This window comes from Canis aureus, chromosome 11 (assembly GCF_053574225.1).
Source record: "Canis aureus isolate CA01 chromosome 11, VMU_Caureus_v.1.0, whole genome shotgun sequence".
In the NCBI taxonomy this organism is placed as follows: domain Eukaryota; kingdom Metazoa; phylum Chordata; class Mammalia; order Carnivora; family Canidae; genus Canis; species Canis aureus.
Window position 1 is genome coordinate 42,358,437 of NC_135621.1, and position 19,546 is coordinate 42,377,982.

Below are 19,546 nucleotides of genomic sequence, written 5' to 3' on the forward strand. Positions count from 1 at the left end.
ATAGAAAACTGATCAGGGAATTTGGTCTCTAACATTTAAGACGAGCAAGGTGGATTTGTAACCATCATGTAAATATCTCATCCATATTTAGGACAAACAATGTAGATTCTATGTTCCCTTCTCTCTAGTTAATACCTCATCTATAACATTTCTCCATATGTAGGATTTCTGTGAGACTAGTTAGGGGAATTGGGGGCCTCCTATCTTCCCTGCCTTTACTTTAACCTATTCCTTACTCACCCCCACCCTCCTCCGTAGCATTATCACACATTTGTATTACAGTTAGAGCTATTTGTCACACTGCATTCAATCCTAGGATCACTGAATATCCTGGGTACTATGATTTTATCTGAGCACAGTTTAATTTGTTATTTTTTTGTGTGTGTGTACATTCTGTGGGTTTTGATAAACCCATAAAATAAGGTATCCACCACAGGAACCAGTTCCTTCACCCTAGATATTGGTTTTGGGGTTCCGTTGTAGTCACCTAATCTGCTTCTTCCAAACTCTGCCAGCCACTAGTCTATTTTCTATTCCTATAGTTTTATCTATTTTCAGAATGCCATAGTATGCAATATGGATCCTTAGAATTTAGCGACTTTCACTTAGAAAAATGTGTTTAACTTACATCAAAGTTATTGTGTAATTCAGTTCTTATTATTGCTGAATTGTGTTGTATGAATGTAAATTTTCAATTAAGTTATGGAAGTAGGGATCCCTGGGTGGCGCAGCGGTTTGGCGCCTGCCTTTGGCCCAGGGCGCGATCCTGGAGACCTGGGATCGAATCCCACGTTGGGCTCCCTGCATGGAGCCTGCTCCTCCCTCAGCCTGTGTCTCTGCCTCTCTCTCTCTCTCTGTGACTATCATAAATAAATAAAAAAATTTAAAAAAAAAAGTTATGGAAGTAGCTTGGAGGTAATTATAGGTCATATGTAAGTGTATGATTATCTTCACAAGTGGCTCACAAATTGTTTTCACAGTGGCTGTACAATTTTGCATTCCCACTGGTGTTAAATAAGCTTCCCTTGTGCTTGGTATCTGTTACTAGTTGAATTGTGTTCCCTTCAAAATTCACATGTTGAAAGTCTACCCTCAGTACCTCAGGATGTAATCTTATTGGATACAGGATTTTTACAAAGGTACTCAAGTAATCAAGTTAAAATGAAGTCATTAGGATGGCCCCTGATTTTATATGACTGGTATGTTCTTAAAAAGGGTATAAATTCAGACACAGAAACACACATAGAGGGAAGATAATGTAAAAAAACATAAGAAAATGATCATCTACAAGCTAAGGAGAGATGCCTGAAACATATTGTTAACAGACCGCTCAACCCTACCAACTCCTTGGTGTTGGACTTCTGGTTTCCGGCAGTACATGACAATACATTATTATTGTTTAAGTTCCCCTAGTTTGTGGAACTTTGTTACAGCAGCCCTAAAAAACTAACACAGATTTCTTGTCAGCACTGGGTATGCTCAGATTTATTTTTTTAACCATTATCAGAGATGTATAATGGCATCACACTACTTTCCATTTGAAATTCCCTCATGACAAATAATATTGAGCATCTTTTGGTCTGCTTACTTTATGTTTATATATCTTCTTTGGTGACATAGCTGTTCAGATTTTTTGCTCTTTTTTTTTTTTTATAACTTAGATTTCCCCCTTCACTGTTGGGTTTAAGACTTATTTATGGGGCAGCCCCAGTGGCTCAGCGGTTTAGCGCTGCCTTCAGCCCAGGGTGTGATCCTGGAGACCCGGGATTGAGTCCCACGACAGGCTCCCTGCATGGAGCCTGCTTCTCCCTCTGCCTGTGTCTCTGCCTCTCTCTCTGTCTCTGTATCCCTCATGAATAAATAAATAAAATATTTTTAAAAAAAGGCTTATTTATGTATTGCAGATGTAGGTCCTTTATCAGCTATATGATTTGCAAATATTTTTCCCTGTTTCAATCTGCATACTTTCTACTTAGCTATATTCCAGATCAAGAGTCCTCTCTTTAGCTGTGTCTAATCTGTTCTTAAACAAAAGAGTTGAGTCTGTAATTTCAGTTACTTTATTTTCAAGTCACACAGCCACAAGTAAATCAGTTTGGCCAACAACCCAAATGAGCTTAGAAATGACTATTTTTCCAGTTGAACTTATAAGTGAAGACCTAGCCTGTCTGATGGTGCTTATGACCTGTGTGACTCAGAATAGGGAATGCAGCTAAACTGTGCCTGGACTCCTGACCCATGGAAACTGAAGAACAAAATAAATGTGTGCTCTTTGAAGCCCTTATGTTTGTGGTAGTTTGCTATTCTACAATAGAAATGCGTATAACTTCATCGTTTATATTGTTTTTATGGTCATCTATGTTCTTGAATATGTAAATCAATTATTCTGAAAACTGTGTATAATGATCTTAATAGCTTGATTGCCTATTGGTATAGTTCACTGTCATATATCTTAGACTGTTCACTGACTCTTTAATGAATAACAGAAACCTTATATTAAAAACAGGTATGAACTCAGAGTGAAATTTTATCTTCCAACCATCAATTTAAAAAGGGAGAAAATCATCTTAATCCAATCAAAAGCTAAGCTATTTCAGGACTAGGTTTCCATTTTTGTAAGGACTCATTTATTTCTTATTCACTTTTAGGTCTCATATTTCATTTATCTCAGTTGAAAATCTACAGTTTTCCAGAATCACTTAAAGAGCTCTATACTTAATTTGTTTCTCCTCAGCCCTTTGAGACAATCAAAAGCTGTATTACACTCCTTTATTTCATGGCTCCTGTTTTTATTCTTGGTCTCTCATGCTCTCTAGTTAATACCTCATCTATAACATTTCTCCATATGTAGGATTTCTGTGAGACTCCTTTATTTCATGGCTCCTGTTTTTATTCTTGGTCTCTCATGCCTAGTGGCCATAGAGAGAATACCTTGAATGATACGGCAGGTCAGACTTTTAGGCTCACTTCTCTATGACCCTCTTCTCTAAGGTAACTGAGTAACTCCCTCTTCTTTAAGGTAACTGAGTAACTCCCTCTTCTCCCCTCCTCATACACAAGTTCTGGCTACCTTAATAGACCTAAATTTCATATTTTTTCCCCTAAGCCAGTGCAATTCCCAAAATATCAGGAAAAATTATAGGTCTCTTAGAATTGCTTAATTGTTGGCTTCTTAACTCTTCTTTTGGAGTGTTTTAAAAGTATCAAGTGGTTTCAGTAAATAGATCTATAGAATGTTGGTCTCATTTAAATAACTTTTCTTTTTTCCTGGAATCTTGGTCCCTAAGTTCCCAATCGCCTTGGTCGTTTCCTGATTACATTTTTTTTCTTAATGAATCAGGCTTTTCTAATTTTTCCTCATTTCAGTTGGCTACAAGCAAGTGTACCATTACTACAAATGGAACCTTTCTATCACAGTGCTGTGCAGGAGCCTGTTTGTAGTGTCTCACAAAACATGAACTTGCACATTTTTGTCCCATTTCCTTGTGCAGTGACATCATGTTGGTAATTTGAAATTATATTCAGTGGCAGTATTTGTGGCACAAGTTTGGGAAATGGTGCAAATCTAGGTGTTTTATTTGTTTTATTTTTTCAAAAGCTAGTTGATCTACATGCTACATCTGTGGTATGTGGTATGTGGTATCTGTGGTTCAGGTTTAAGGAAAACTAGGCAAATTGAATTGTCCAGTTATCTGTGAATGGCTCACAAAACGTTGTGTGGAGAAGAATTTACTGTGAAAATTAAAGATTTAACTTCCTGAGATCATGTCTGAATATTATGATATCAGAAATCACATTTTTGTGATTATCATCTTTGTGAATTTGTGTCATGTGAAGCACTGACCTAGTTTCCTTCACTAGGCATGTAGGCAAAATCTTGCCACTTTCTGACTTTCTTTTTTATTCTTTTATTTATTTTTTCTTTCTGGTTGTGTTTTAACTATCTTGATTACTGGTCTGCATATATGGCTTTTTTGGTCTACTTAGTGAGGTAAATATTTCCTGGTGATTTTCTCCTGCTTCTCTTCCCTTTCTCACTTTCTAGTGGATCTGGCATTTCCAAAATAATTTCTGAAATCAATTTCCAAATGTGTACCCCTAAAATATCCTAAGCCCTTTCAAAGACTTTAAGGGAATCAGTTCCCAGATTCTCAGCTACAATATGTACTTTCCTAAAACTGATGTGCCTAAGAACTCCCTAGTATCACATTGCCTCTCAATTCCCTTCTCACTTCCTTAGCATTACTATTGTTTATTTCCCCAGCATGGAAAGTATTTGAGATATCAAACAAAAGGACAGTTTGAAATCTTCATATAGGTATTACAAAAGTAGAAGACCTCAAAGTCGAGGTAACAAATACTTTTGTAACTCGGTTTATTTCCAAGTCTTTTTTTTTTAGTAAAACTCCAAAAAATACTTAATCCAGCAAGAAATTGATAAACCTCTAAAAAATTTTTTTGATGACAGATCGCTATGAAATTTTTGGCAAAGGACATGGAGGAATTGTAAAGGAATGGCATCATTGTAGCAAAAGTATACCATTTTCATTTTTTAAATTAAGGACAAACTTTCTGGTAGCTTACAATTATAGAAATAGAATAAATAAATGAGGAATAGAATAGTATTGAATTCTTTTGCTCATTCCAGCAAAAATTTATTTAACTTCCCTTTTTAAAAGATTTTATTTATTTATTCATGAGAGACACACACACACAGACATAGGCAGAGGGAGAAGCAGGCTCCCTGCAGGGAACCCGACATGGGACTTGATCCAGGGTCTCTAGGATCACGATCTGGGCTGAAGGCAGCACTAAACTGCTGAGCCACCAGGGCTGCCCTTAATTTCCATTCAGTAAAATCATGGGATACAAAATCAACATGCAGAATTCTGTTGCATTTTTACACACTAATAATGAAGCAGTAGAAAGAGAAATTAAGAAAATAATCCCATTTACAATTGCACTAAAGATAATAAAATAATTAGGAATAAACCTAATCAAAGACCTGTACTCTAAAACTATAAAACATTGATGAAAAAAAATCAAAGATGACACAAGGAAATGGAAAGATATTCCACATTCATGGATTGGAAGAACAAATAATATTTAAATGTCTACAGTACCCAAAACAATCTACATATTTAATTCAATCCTTATCAAAACACCAATAATATTTTTCAAAGAACTAGAACAAAAAACCCTAAAACTTATGTGGAAAAGAGCAAAAACAATCTTGAAAGAGAAAAGCAAAGCCTGAGGTATCACAATTTCACATTTCAACTTACACTACAAAGCTGTATTAATCAAAACAGTATGGTACGGGCACAAAATAGACACATAGATCAATAGAATAGAATAGAAAACTCAAATATAAGTCCACAATTATATGGTCAGTTAAACTTTGACAAAGCAAGAGAGAGTATGGAGAAAGAGATGGTTTCTTCAACAAATCAAACTGGGAAAACTCAACAGCTACAAGCAAAAGAGTGAAACTGGACCACTTATGTCATAAACAAAAATAAATTCAAAATGGATTAAAGACCTAAATGTGAAATAAGAAACTATAAAAATCCTAGAAGAGAGCCTAGACTAATTTCTCTGACATTAGCCTTATCAACATTTTTCTAGATATGTCTCCTGCCTGAGGCAAGGGAAATAAAAGCAAAAATAAATCATTGGGGCTACATCAAGATAAAAAGCTTCTGTATAGCTAGGGAAAACAATCAGCAAAACTAAAAGATAACCTATTGAATGAAAACAGGTATTTGCAAATGATGTATCTGATAAAGGGTTAGTATCCAAAATATGTAAAGAACATATATAATGTAGTACCCACCCCCCAAAAAACAAATAATCCAATTATAAAATGGGCAGAAGACACAAATAGACATTCTCCAAAGAAAACATCCAGATGGTCAACAGCACATGGAAAATGCTTATCATCACTCATCATCAGGGAAATGCAAATCAAAACTACAACACAATATCACCTCACACCTATCAGAATGGCTAAAATCAAAAGCACGAGAAACAACATATCTTTCCATTTGCAAGGACATGGATGGAGCTAAAGAGTATTATGCTAAAAAAAAAAAAAAAAAAAAAAAAAGTCTCCAGAGAAAGACAAGTGCTATACGATTTCCTTTGTATGTGGAATTTAATAAACAAACAAAAATGAGAAAAGGGAGAGAAACTAACCAAGACATAGGCTCTTAAGTTTAAAGAACAAATTGATGGTTACTGGAGGGGAGGTGGGTAGGAGGGATGGGTGAAATAGGTGGTGAGGATTAAGGATTGCATGAGTACAGGGTGATGTATGGAATTGTTGAATCATATATTGTACATTTAAAACTAATATAACACTGTAAATTAACTATACTAGAATTTTAAAAAATTTTAAAAAATTTATCCATATACTCACTAAATAATTTTTAATTACTCCACTCTGATTATTTAATTACTCCACTCTGATTAAAATGTTTATGTTAAAATTTTATTTTTATGTTTATAAATTGTGATTAAAAACTTAATACATTTTGATTTCATTGATATTAAATATAAAAATAACTCAATCCATATTTTTAATACATAGAGCTTATGGTCATAGGAAACTAGAAAAATTAATATTAAACTTTTATTCACAATTTTATAGCAGAAAATGACAGGGTGATAAAAGACATAATATTGGAATTTTTTATTGGAGTTCAATTTGCCAACATATAACATAACAGCCAGTGCTCATCTCATCAAGTGCCGCCCTCAGTGCCTGTCACCGCCACCCCAACCCCCCCACCCACCTCCCTTTCCACCACCCCTTGTTTGTTTCCCAGAGTTAGGAGTCTCTCATGTTCTGTCACCCTCTCTGATATTTCCCACTCATTTTTCTCTCCTTTCCCCTTTATTCCCTTTCACTATTTTTTATATTCCCCGAATGAATGACACCATATAATGCTTGTCCTTCTCCGATTGACTTACTTCACTCAACATAATGCCCTCCAGTTCCATCCACATCGAAGCAAATGGTGGGTATTTGGTGTTTCTAATAGTTGAGTAACATTCCATTGTATACATAGACCACATCTTCTTTATCCATTCATCTTTCGATGGGCACGAGGCTCCTTCCACAGTTTGGCTTTGTGGACATTGCTGCTATCAACATTGGGGTGAGGTGTTCCAGCGTTTCACTGCATCTGTATCTTTGGGGGTAAATCCCCAACAGTGCAATTGCTGGGTTGTAGGGCAGTTATATTTTTAACTCTTTGAGGAACCTCCACACAGTTTTCCAGAGTGGCTGTACCAGTTCACATTCCCACGAACAAAGCAAGAGGGTTCCCCTTTCTCCACATCCTCCCCAACATTTGTTGTTTCTTGTCTTGTTGATTTTCACCATTCTCACTGGTGTGAGGTGGTATCTTATTGTGATTTTGATTTGTATTTCCCTGATGGCAAGTGATACGGAACATTTTCTCATGTGCTAGTTGGCCATGTGTATATCTTATTTGGTGAAATTTCTGTTCATGTCTTTTGCCCATTTCATGATTGGATTGTTTGTTTCTTTGCTGTTGAGTTTAATAAGTTCTTTATAGATCTTGGATACTAGCCCTTTATCTGATATGTCACTTGCAAATATCTTCTCCCATTCTGTAGGTTGTCTTTTACTTTTGTTGACTGTTTCTTTTGCTGTGCAGAAGCTTTTCATCTTGATTAAGTCCAAATAATTCATTTTTGCTTTTTTTTCCCTTGCCTTCATAGATGTATCTTTCAAGAAGTTGCTGTGGCCAAGTTCAGAAAGGGTGTTGCCTGTGTTCTCCTCTAGGATTTTGATGGATTCTTGTCTCACATTTAGATTTTTCATCCATTTTGAGTTTGTCTTTGTGTGCGGTATAAGAAAATGGTCTAGTTTCATTCTTCTGCATGTGGCTGTCCAATTTTCCCAGTGCCATTTATTGAAGAGACTGTCCTTTTTCCAGTGGATAGTCTTTCCTGCATCATCGAATATTAGTTGACCATAGAGTTGAAGGTCCATTTCTGGATTCTCTATTCTGTTCCATTGATCTATGTTCTGTTTTTGTGCCAGTACCACACTGTCTTGATGAACACAGCTTTGTAGTACAACCTGAAATCTGGCCTTGTGATGGCCCTGGCTCTGATTTTCTTTTTTAATATTCCCCTGGCTATTCAGGGTCTTTTCTGATTCCACACAAATCTTAAGATTTGCTCCAACTTTCTGAAGAAAGTCCATCATATTTTGATAGGGATTGTATTGAATGTGTACATTGCCCTGGGTAGCATTGACATTTTCACAATATTAATTATTCCAATCCATGAGCATGGAATATTTTTACATCTCTTTGTGTCTTCCTCAATTTCTTTCAGAAGTGTTCTATAGTTTTTAGGGTATAGATCCTTTACCTCTTTGGTTAGGTTTATTCCTAGGTATATTATGCTTTTAGCTGCAATTGTAAATGGTATTGACTCCTTAATTTCTCTTTCTTCAGTCTCATTGTTAGTGTATAGAAATGCCACTGATTTCTGGGCATTGATTTTGTATCCTGCCACGCTACCAAATTGCTCTATGAGTTCCAGCAATCTTGGGGTGGAGTCTTTTGGGTTTTCTATGTACAGTATCATGTCATCTGCAAAGAGGGAGAGTTTGACTTCTTCTTTGCCCATTTGAATACCTTTTATTTCTTTTTGTTGCCCGATTGCTGAGGCGAGGACTTCTAGGACTATGTTGAATAGCAGTGGTGAGAGTGGACATCCCTGTCGTGTTCCTGATCTTAGGGAAAGGCTCCCAGTGTTTCCCCACTGAAAATATTTGCTGTGGGCTTTTAAGATGCTGAGGAATGTTCCCTCTATCCCTGTATTCTGAAGAGTTTTGATCAGGAATGGATGCTTTATTTTGTCAAGTGCTTTCTCTGCATCTATTGAGATCATATGGTTCTTGGTTTTTCTCTTGTTGATATGATCTATCATGTTGATTGCTTTACAAGTGTTGAACCAGCCTTGCATCCCAGGGATAAAGCCCACTTGGTCATGGTGAATAATCTTCTTAATGTATTGTTGGATTAAAAAAAATGTACTGTTGGATTCTATTGGCTGGTATCTTGTTGAGAATTTTTGCATCTGTGTTCATCAGGGATATTGGTCTATAATTATCATTTTTGATGGGGTCTTTGTCTGGTTTTGGAATTAAGGTGATGCTGGCCTCATAAAACAAGTTTGGAAGTATTCCATCCCTTTCTATCCTTCGGAACAGTTTTAGTAGAATAGGTATTGTTTCTTCTTTAAACGTTTGATAGAATTCCCCTGGGAAGCCATCTGGCCCTGGACTTTTGTGTCTTGGGAGGTTTTTCATGACTGCTTCAATTTCCTCCCTGGTTATTGGCCTATTCAGGTTTTCTATCTCTTCTTGTTCCAGTTTTGGTAGTTTGTGGTTTTCCAGAAACCTCAACTTCCTAGAAGAAATTTCTTCTAGATTGCCAAATTTATTGGCATATAGCTGCTCATAATATGTTTTTAAAATCGTTTGTATTTCCTTGGTATTGGTTGTGTTCTCTCCTTTTTCATTTGTGATTTTATTAATTTGAGTCTTTTCTCTTTTGTTTTTAATAAGGCTGGCTAATGGCTTATCATATCTATCTTATGAATTCTTTCAAAGAACCAACTCCTGGTTTTGTTGATCTGTTCTACAGTTCTTCTAGTCTCTATTTCATTGAGTTCTGCTTGAATCTTTATTAATTCTCTTCTTCTGCTGGGTGTAGGTTTTATATGCTGTTCTTTCTCCAGTTCCTTTAAGTGCAAGGTTGGCTTGTGTATTTTAATTTTTTCCAGTTTTTTGAGGAATGCTTGTATTGTGATGTATTTCTCTCTCAGGACTGCTTTTGCTGTATCCCAAAGATTTTGAACAGTTGTATCTTCATTTCATTAGTTTCCATGAATCTTTTGAATTCTTCTCTAATTTCCTGGTTGAACCTTTCATCTTTTAGCAGGATGGTCGTTAACCTCCACGTGTTTGAATTTCTTCCAAATTTCTTCTTGTGATTGAGTTCTAGTTTCAAAGCACTATGGTCTGAAAATATGCAGGGAACAATCCTAATCTTTTGGTATCAGTTAAGACCTGATTTGTGACCAAATATGTGGTCTATTCTGGATAAAGTTCCATGTGCACTTGAGAAGAATGTGTATTCAGTTGTGTTTGGATGTAAAATTCTGTAAATATCTGTGAAATCCATCTGGTCCAGTGTATCATTTAAAGCTCTTGTTTCTTTGGAGATGTTGTGCTTAGAATATCTGTCATTTGTAGATAGCGCCGTGTCAAAGTCACCAAGATTAAGTGTATTATTATCTAACTTTGTCTTAACTTTGGTTATTAATTGATTGTCATACTTGGCAGCTCCCACATTAGAGGCATAAATATTCATGATTCTTAGGTCCTCTTGTTGGATAGATCCTTTAAGTATGATAGTGTCCCTCTTCATCTCTTACTACAGTCTTTGGGATAAACTTTAATTTATCTGATATGAAGATTGTTACCACTGCTTTCTTTCGAGGACCATTTGAATGGTAAATGGTTCAACTTTTCATTTTCAGGCTGTAGGTGCCCTTAGGTCTAAAATGAGTCTCTTGTAGACAGCAAATAGATGGGTTTTGCTTTTTTATCCAGTCTGAAACCCTGTGTCTTTTGATGGGATCATTAAGCCCATTCACGTTCAGAGTTACTATTGAAAGATATTAATTTAGTGTCATCATGATACCTATTCAGTCCCTGTTTTGTGGGTTATTTCTTTGGGCTTCCTCTTTCTTTTATAGAGTCCCCCTTAATATTTCTTGCAGAGCTGGTTTGGTGGTCACATATTCTTTCAGTTTCTGCCTATCTTGGAAGCTCTTTATCTCTCCTTCTATTCTAAATGAGAACCTTGCTGGATAAAGTATTCTTGGCTGCATGTTATTCTCATTTAGGACCTTGAATATATCCTGCCAGCCCTTTCTGGCCTGCCAAGTCTCTGTGGAGAGGTCTCCTGTTAATCTGATATTTTTCCCCATATAAGTTAGGGATCTCTTGTCTTTTGCTGCTTTAAGGATTTTCTCTTTATCTTCAGAATTTGCAAGTTTCACTATTAGATGTTGAGGTGTTGAATGGTTTTTATTGATTTTAGGGAGAGATCTCTCTATCTCCTGGATCTAAATGCCTGTTTCCCTCTCCAAGTGAGGGAAGTTTTCAGCTATGATTTGTTCAAATACATATTCTGGACTTCTGTCCCTTTTGGTGCCCTCTGGAACCCCAATTAAATGTAGATTTTTCCTTCTGAGGCTGTCATTTATTTCCTTTAACCTTTCCTTGTGGTCTTTTAACTTTTTTTCTCTTTTCTTCCTCAGCTTCTTTTATTGCCATCAACTTTTCTTCTATGTCACTCACTCTTTCTTCTACCTCATTAACCCTCCTCATTAGGATCTCCAGTTCAGATTGCATCTCATTTAATTGATTTTTAATTTTGGCCTGGTTAGATCTAAATTCTGCAGTCATGAAGTCTCTTGAATCCTTTGTGCTTTTTTCGAGAGCCACCAGCAGGTTTATAATTGTGCTCCTGAATTGGCTTTCTGACATTGAGTTGTAATCCAAATTCTATAACTCTGTGGGAGAGAGTAATGTTTCTGATTCTTTCTTTGGTGGTGGGTTCTTTGTAGTCATTTTGCTCAGTGTAGAGTGACTAAAAACGATTTGTATTGGAAAAAGGAAGAAGAAAAAAGGAGAAAAAAAGAAAAAGAAAAAACAAACAAAAACAAAAACAATAAACAAGGAGGGGCATCCTCTGGTTCTACATACTGTAAATCCCTCGACTTCCCCTTGAGCTTTCCAGTGCTGCTCGGTCAAGAACTTGCTCTTCCCCTGTCCTTCCAGCTGGTCTTCTGGGGGAGGGGCCTGCTGTGCTGATTCTCAGGAGTGTGCCCCTGGGGGAGCTGCAAGGCTGGGTGCTGGGCTCAGCGGGAGCTGTTTGTCCTGTGAGGCCCCTGTTCCCTGGTGGCCCTGCTCTGTCCCAGGCACAGGGTGACACAAGGAGGAAGAACAAGACTGGTGGCTGCCAGCTATCCAGTCCTGGAGTCAGCACCTGCAGTAACTCCTACAGCTCCCAGGCTGCACTGGCCTGGATGCTCCCAGGGTGGGGGGGCTGACCTGCACAGCTCGCCTGGTGGCAGGAGCGTCCTCGCTGTCCTGGGGGTTCCCCGCCTCCACCTGTCCCAAGGAAAGTGCAGGATCCTGGCCGGTGTTCCCCGGCACCCTGGGATCTGGGGCCTGTGCCGCTGGAATCGCGCTTCCGGGCCACGCAGCCCCCTTTGCCCTGAGCGGCCGCCTGAGCTGCTCCCGAGGCCTGGCTGGGCGCACCCCAGCCCTTTACTGGGCTTGGTCAGCGAGGTGTGGTGCCCTCTCCCCCAAGGGCGCACCTCTTCTCTTAGTGACCCCAGGAGCCTAGAGGCTCCACTGCCCCTCCTGGGATCCTGACCAAGTTCCCTGCCAGTGCCTTTCCCACCGGGAAGAATCTGGTGCTGATTTTTAAAAAGTTCCCACTTCTCTGGGCCTGGGCTTTCCTGTCCTGGAGGATCTCGCAGCTCGCTGGGCCTTAGCCCACCTCCTCATGGGGGCCTCTCCCCCACTTGATTCTTTTTTATTTATTTATTTATTTTCTGTCTTCCTACCTTGTTAGAAGTGCAACTCTTCTCTGTAGCATTCCAGCTGTTCTCTCTTTAAATCTCAGGCCAAATTTGTAGGCTTTCAGGATGATTTAAAAGTTATCTAGGTAAATTGGTTGGGACAGGTGACTTGGGGACCCTAATCTTCAGCCATCTTGCTAATATTGGGATATTGTATATAGAACAAGAAAATGAAATTGTGAACTTAAGAAAAAAAGTAATTTAAAATTTCTGACTTTAAAAAACGTTTATCCTTTGTTTTTAAATGATTTTTCATAAATAATTATGAACATTAAAGACTTTGGAAATATAACAAAGTTATGGAAAGTTTCTTTTTTAAATGTTATTTCATAATACTAGGATTTACATTTTTTCATAAAGTATATATTTCTTTTATATACATATAGGTTTCCTTTCATGTAAGAATTGGATTGCTCATTATTAGTGATTCATGACCTAGCCTCCCGAACTCCCTACTCAGCTCACGGTTAAACAGTTTGTGATGTTCCTCATCTTCCTCCAATCCCATCCCCCCAGATCCCGCATCCAAGGTCACTGTATTGTGAGCCTCATGTTTCTCATTCTCTTGATTTTTAAAAATGTAGTTTTATATTTTATGTGTAGTTTTAGTTTAAAACAGCAGTAATGTTCCTATACCTACATAGGATAAGTAGAGCATTAGAACGTGTATTTTCAGGGCTGCTGGGAAGATTCTCTTTCTCTCATTCCTTGAGGATATTGAAAATTCCTATTCTCTTCCTTGTAGGAGATTTGCAAGAAAGCTTATAAAAACACAGGAGAACCCAATCTCAGTGTTGGACTGTGGAAAGCAAGGTCAAGAGAGAAAAGAAATAGGGCAGTTATTGACCACTGGTCCACTGGAAAATATCATGTTTGGAGTCCACCTTACTCTTTGTTTGCTTATTTGATGTTTTTTGTACTTGTGTCAATATCCTTAATGTCCATCATTTTCTTGTCCTTGAGTTTGAGTTGGTTTTGTAGATAAATCAACTGATAAGTACACTCCTTTCCAACCCAACCCTGCCCCACTCCTTGCCAGTCCAATCCATTCATTGCCTCTGAACTGTGCCCCCATACCTCCGATCTGCCTCTCTCTTCTTCTTCTTTTAGGCACATGATATTATCTATGATGGGACTGTGTCTGTTTCTTCATACCAAAGAGTCAAAATAAATCACTTTCCATCCAGCTGCAAGCTATGGACAGAGAAAGCTGCTTTTCTGAAAGAATGTTACTACATATGGCAATTGTTCAGAAAGTCCCCATGATAAGTTTTTGCATCTCTAGTTTCTGGGAAGATGTTGAGATATGCCAAGAGCAGGTACCCAGAATCTACCCTTCCTGTGCCCATCATAGCACTTACCATGTCCACATGTATGGTGCCTATGTAATTAATCTTCCAAAACAGAACTCTTTTGAGAGTAAAAGGGAGGAGAAGTATTGATAATTTTTCCATGAGTAGAAACTGAGACTGTCCCAGAAAACCTGGGGTGGTTGGTTACCCTGCCCATGAGTCTTCTGTAGAAGATGGGGAAGGAGATTAGGAACCTCTAGGCATTCCTCCTAACAACATTCTAGCATTATTTTTCCCTTAAAAGGCAGAGAAAATCATTTGACTTCCTTAATCTCTCATTTCTATTAAATTGCCTCTCTACACAGGAGGGTTAATTTTATTTTTATTATTTCTAAATGAGCAAATTGAAATTCTAAATGGGAAAACACAAATAACTGTTGCATGAATTGAAGTCGGGCAGCAGGGTGGGAGTAGGGGTGTTTTGAAGCAAGAAATATTCTGTTGGCTAATTAGACATCTCGGTCTGGTCCTCAAAACATATGGAAGCTAGGTGCGAAGTAGGTGAGTCTGTTAATTCGTTGCAGGGCACAGTGCAAAATAAATATTGGGACCCTTTGCTCATAACACAGGAAAAAAAATGTTGTTAGAGGTTCTGAAATATCAAATTTTACTTTTTCTTTGGTCTCTTTCTCAACTTGTCACAGTGTTCTTTATTTATATTTAAGAAATCTTTGCATCTGAGGGAGAATTCATTTTACGTGCCAATCAAGAATAAATAAAAATGTTAGTTCATAATTTTTTCAGAAAAAAACATTACATTTTAACATTTATTGATTTCAAAAATGCATTAATGATGAGTATGGTTTTATGCATAGTATCCACTGCTTGCTTTCTTCTTTTTTTTCCCACTTAGTGAAGTAATCCTGACAAGAACACTGATAAAATAATAGCTCATTGCTTATCACTTTTATTTATTCTCCAAAAATTAATAAACAAAATAGTAGTTTGCATTATAAATCTGTTTTTCAGAATTACAAAGGGCAGAGTTCACTAACAGGGAGGAGTTTGCATCCACTTTGAGGTTATAAATAACTTCATAAGAGAATACCATTATGTTTAGTTCTGTACATCTGATAGTACAAAGATGATGTCAAGGGAAAGGAGGTGAGTAGACTGATATTTGGAAAACAAAACCAGAGACAGATCATCTTGACTTCTCTTTATATCTCTGCTCTTGACAAGAAGTAAATACATCTTTATGTCACTATTTATATTACCTGGAGCTGTACAATCATGGTAGGAGAAATAGAAATATATGAAAGTTATAATTGTGGTGGAAGTCAAAATGTATTCATAGCCCCACCAATATGAAAATTGCATTTGTGTGTGTGGGGGGGGGGGGGGTGTTTCAGACTTTTCTTTCTTTATAGACCCAATTCCTAATATTCCCATTGGACGTGGTATGAAGACTGCTGCTTCATCTCAACTCTAGGACAGCAAAGGTGGACAAAGGACTGCGAAATTTAAACTGCAGAGACTCTCTGAAGTCACTTCCAGTTCAATACAGTTAGAAACAATTGACACACAGATAAGCTTCAAAGCATATTTGTGAGAAATTTGTGGAGAAAGTTTACCTAGGTTTACTTTGGCATCACTCAAATAACTAACTGCTTATTTATACCCACCCATTTCAAAACAAAACTAATTTCTGAGTAGCACACCTATAGTAAGAATTCTCAAACTTTAAGGATATGACCCACTGGAGAATCTTATTCCAGTGGAAGTTCTAATTTTAGCTGTCAAGGGTGGGGCCTGAGAATCTTCCTTTCTGAAGGAGTTCCCCTATGGTAAAGTTGCTTTTCCTGGAACCATATTTGTGGTGTCAAAGCCCTAAAAGACACACATGCAAGTATAATATAAAGACAAGTATAGTTAGATTAAATGGTTAGAAAAGGTAGTTTCTTCAGAAATCCCAACCTAAGGAAGTACCTGATGTCTATCTAGTACAATATTTTGCTACAAACTGGCTCTCAGTCATGGTGAGAAGGAAGCGCTTTTATTTCTCATTGTCATTTTTTTTTTTTTGGCAAAAGTAAGCTTTTTTCTCAAACCAGTGTTTTGTTTGGCTCTTAAAGCAATATTAAATAATGTAATAGAGATGTCTTTGGTAGAAAATGCAGAACAGATGCAAAAAAACCCTTAAAATAACTATTTATTATTATATTCTTGTTTCACATTTAAAAATAAAGACTTGTATCCTTAGTTCTATGTCTCTCATTTTTGTTTGTTTGTTTCTTTCTTTGTTTTTACAGATTTGTTTTCCTCTTCTACCTGGGTCTGGAAGAACTGCAGTCCCCACCTGATTCTCCCATTGAAGGATCCTTCAACAACCACAGAGAAAGCCCTGGTCTTTTCCTGAGCACTTCAGTGGATCTGAGATAAAAATCACTGACATTCCTTCAGATAATCTGATCCACTAGTACACTAAGGGATGATATATTCTTGATAATATCTGTAGGCAATATACAAACTGGCACTATACTACTGATTTACATACGTTAGCTTGTTTAATTCTTAAAACAACCCTGTGAGGTAAGTTCTAGTATTCCCATGTTAAAGATGGAGGAATTGTGGCACAGAGAAGATAGCTGACTTGTCCAAGTTCACATAGCAACATATGGTGCCAAGATCTTGGCCCAGGATGCCTTGCCCCAGGGTCCTTACTGCAAAGGGTGGAATGTGTGGAGAAATGGTGAGAAAAATGCTTTAGATCCAGATTGAGTCACTACACTTACTTAGAGGTCTATATTCTCCCCTCCTTGCCTCATTCAACAGAAAAGAAAACAAAAATGTCTTGTGGCCCAGCATCAAAAACAAAGGACATTCCTTATTTCAGGATGAACATTAAATAAGGGAAAAGTTTCACAAAGCCCTTGCATGCTAACCCAATAACATGGAAGCACAGTGAAGAAACAAGGTCTTCCCAATGAAGCACAGTGTACATGGTGCTCTGTACCTCATTGTGCCATTCTGGAACTTTCAGAGTGAGTGACTGAACATGCTTCACCTCATCCTTCTGACTTCTTCCTTCAGTACCTGATGTAACCTTGCTATTTGCCCCTAGGCCATCGTATAACATAGTACATGGAAATATTTACTCCCATCTCTTGTTCATTTATCTTCACTATTCAGATCTCTGCTCACATACTTCTTTTTCAGATGTTTTCCTGAATCTTCCTTGCTCATGTCATTTACACGATTTCATAGCTTCCTATAATTTTTGTTGGTATTTTGCATAATACTCATAATACTGTGAATAGAGATATTTATTTAAATATTAAGTGTTGGTTTTCCATTTTAAAAAATGGTAACCGAGATCTTCATTGTTGAGGACCATCTTGTGAGGGCCTCTCATTTTCCATGGAGGGTCTATGAGAGGTGATATCAGTAAGAGAAACCTCCAGACTCTAATTTCAATACTTCTGAGGCTCACCTGATACTCTGGTAGCCTCTTTTCTAATTCCAGTTACAGATACAGTGAATAAAATCTGAGGGCTCCCAATAATTTTGTGCCACCAGTATTTCTTCTCAACTGTACACATATCTCTTTCTGCCTTCACCTGGTTACTTTGACAGCTCCCTCTCAGTACTTCCACATGTGTGATGAGCTCATATACAAAGCAGTTCATGCCTATGGGGCACCCTCAACCAATGGGGCAGAGGTAGCAACCAATGGACAAGTGGTCTCCCTTTGTCTACCCACATGGACAACTCTGAAAAGATCTTTTCATCAAACTTTTATCTCAGGTATATTTTTGGGGAACCATGGCTAAGAAATATTCTCATGCTATTGAAAGCTGCTTCTTCAGCATAAACTTAAGCCTCGCCCTGGCGTTAGTCTTTTATTTATTTCCTTAAGAGTTTGGAGACCTGGGTGTCCACCATTTTGTCTTTTCATTGGTATAAAGTTTAGATTCACTTAAAACATATTATAGGAAATCAAAGTTTCTTACATTTCATTTATGTTTAAATATTTTATCTGTGAAGAGATTATTTTGGAAGAAGCATGTGGTACTTTGAAAACTTATCTGGTAGAAGAAGGACGTTTGGTCCTTTTGTGTCTATTTATCAATAATAATATGCTTCCTTGGTCATCTGATTATAGTGTTTTCTTCAGCCTTTTTACAACTCTATTAGGATGTTGACATTTGGGTTGATTTTTCAGGTAAGAAGGACAACTTATTGATTTAATTAAAAGGGAAACTAATCCAACACAAGTAAAAAAAAAATTATAACTTTGTGACCATGATAACCTACAGTTAATACATTTCAAAGTACTTATGGTAGATGTAATTCAGACTGCAGGTGAATTGATTATCTCTCTTACATATGACCAAATATTATTTCATATGTTTTTATTATTAATTGATGTGAACATGACCATTTTGATTTATTTCTTACAGAAATCCGATAAAATTGCTATACCACCTTCCTGAGCATTTGATGTAACTCAACTTTATTTTCCACTTCATGGAGGAATAATCACCATCTTTATTGACATGTCAAAGAAATTTTTTTAAAAGAAATTTCAAAAAATAATCTCTGTCAAAAAAAAGTTAAAAGAATTAATAGCATGTAAATGCCTAGGAATTCAAGGCTTTTATGAATTGTTCCACTCATGTCATTTGCTGTGACTACATGTAATAGTATGCATATGATGTATAGACTCCTTATCATAAGCCTTTAGCATATGGCAAGTATGTGGGCAGGGATAGTGAGTTCCTTCTGATTCTCAGTAGCTAGCAAAGAACATACTAAAATAGAGACATTACTGATAATTCTAGAAGGAATTAATTATTTTTTCTAATACTGTAGTGCTGGTATTCAGTAAAATGAATTAAACATGTTTGATGATATTTCTAGCTTTTTTAGTCCTTATGTAACTCTAAAAGTGACCAAAATTTCTAAACCTCATTGAAATCATCCTAAAAACCACAATATGGAAGGAAAGGGATTATGTAGATATCCTCCAATTGTCCTAAATAAAAACGAGCATCTTCTAGGTGTAATCCAAATGTTTGGATGCTCTGAAAAGTAAAATGAATGAAAAACTACCTCTTGTCCTTAGGAACTTACAGGCCATCCTGGGTGGTGTCAGACAGAAAACAATGTACAGAGGGATTGGTTAGACTTAATTTGGAGTAGCCTGGCCTAAAGCACACGGGAAAGTGAAATCCTCTCCCAATTACAGCAGAACTCTATTTTTTAACCCATCAAACAGTCAACTGACCACCATAAAACTAATTTTCCTCTGCCTTATCTCTCTACAGTTTTATGACAACTACATTTCCTTAAGCTTCTGAAAATTCTTTCCCACCCTGAACATCTACCACTACATCACATCAACTGCTACAAAGATGTCTCCAGTTTTTACAGTGCTTTGGTAGCTAAAAACTTTAAATTACAAAAAAATAATCACATTAAGCATTTGAATCAAACCTTCAGTAAACTGGGCTGGGTGAACTATACAGCTCAACACGGGA

The 19,546-nt window shown here is 37.1% G+C and overlaps 1 long non-coding RNA gene across 1 annotated transcript in view; it reads left to right on the top strand.

Annotated features, from left to right (window-relative positions):
• The window catches only part of LOC144323048 (uncharacterized), a 33,816-nt gene extending 16,687 nt beyond the window's left edge, over positions 1-17,129 (top strand). Inside the window, exons 4-5 of the long non-coding RNA XR_013388596.1 lie at positions 15,434-15,505; positions 16,316-17,129. This is a non-coding gene — a long non-coding RNA (uncharacterized LOC144323048). The remainder of the gene's footprint in view (positions 1-15,433; positions 15,506-16,315) is intronic.
• Positions 17,130-19,546: the final 2,417 nt, after the last annotated feature.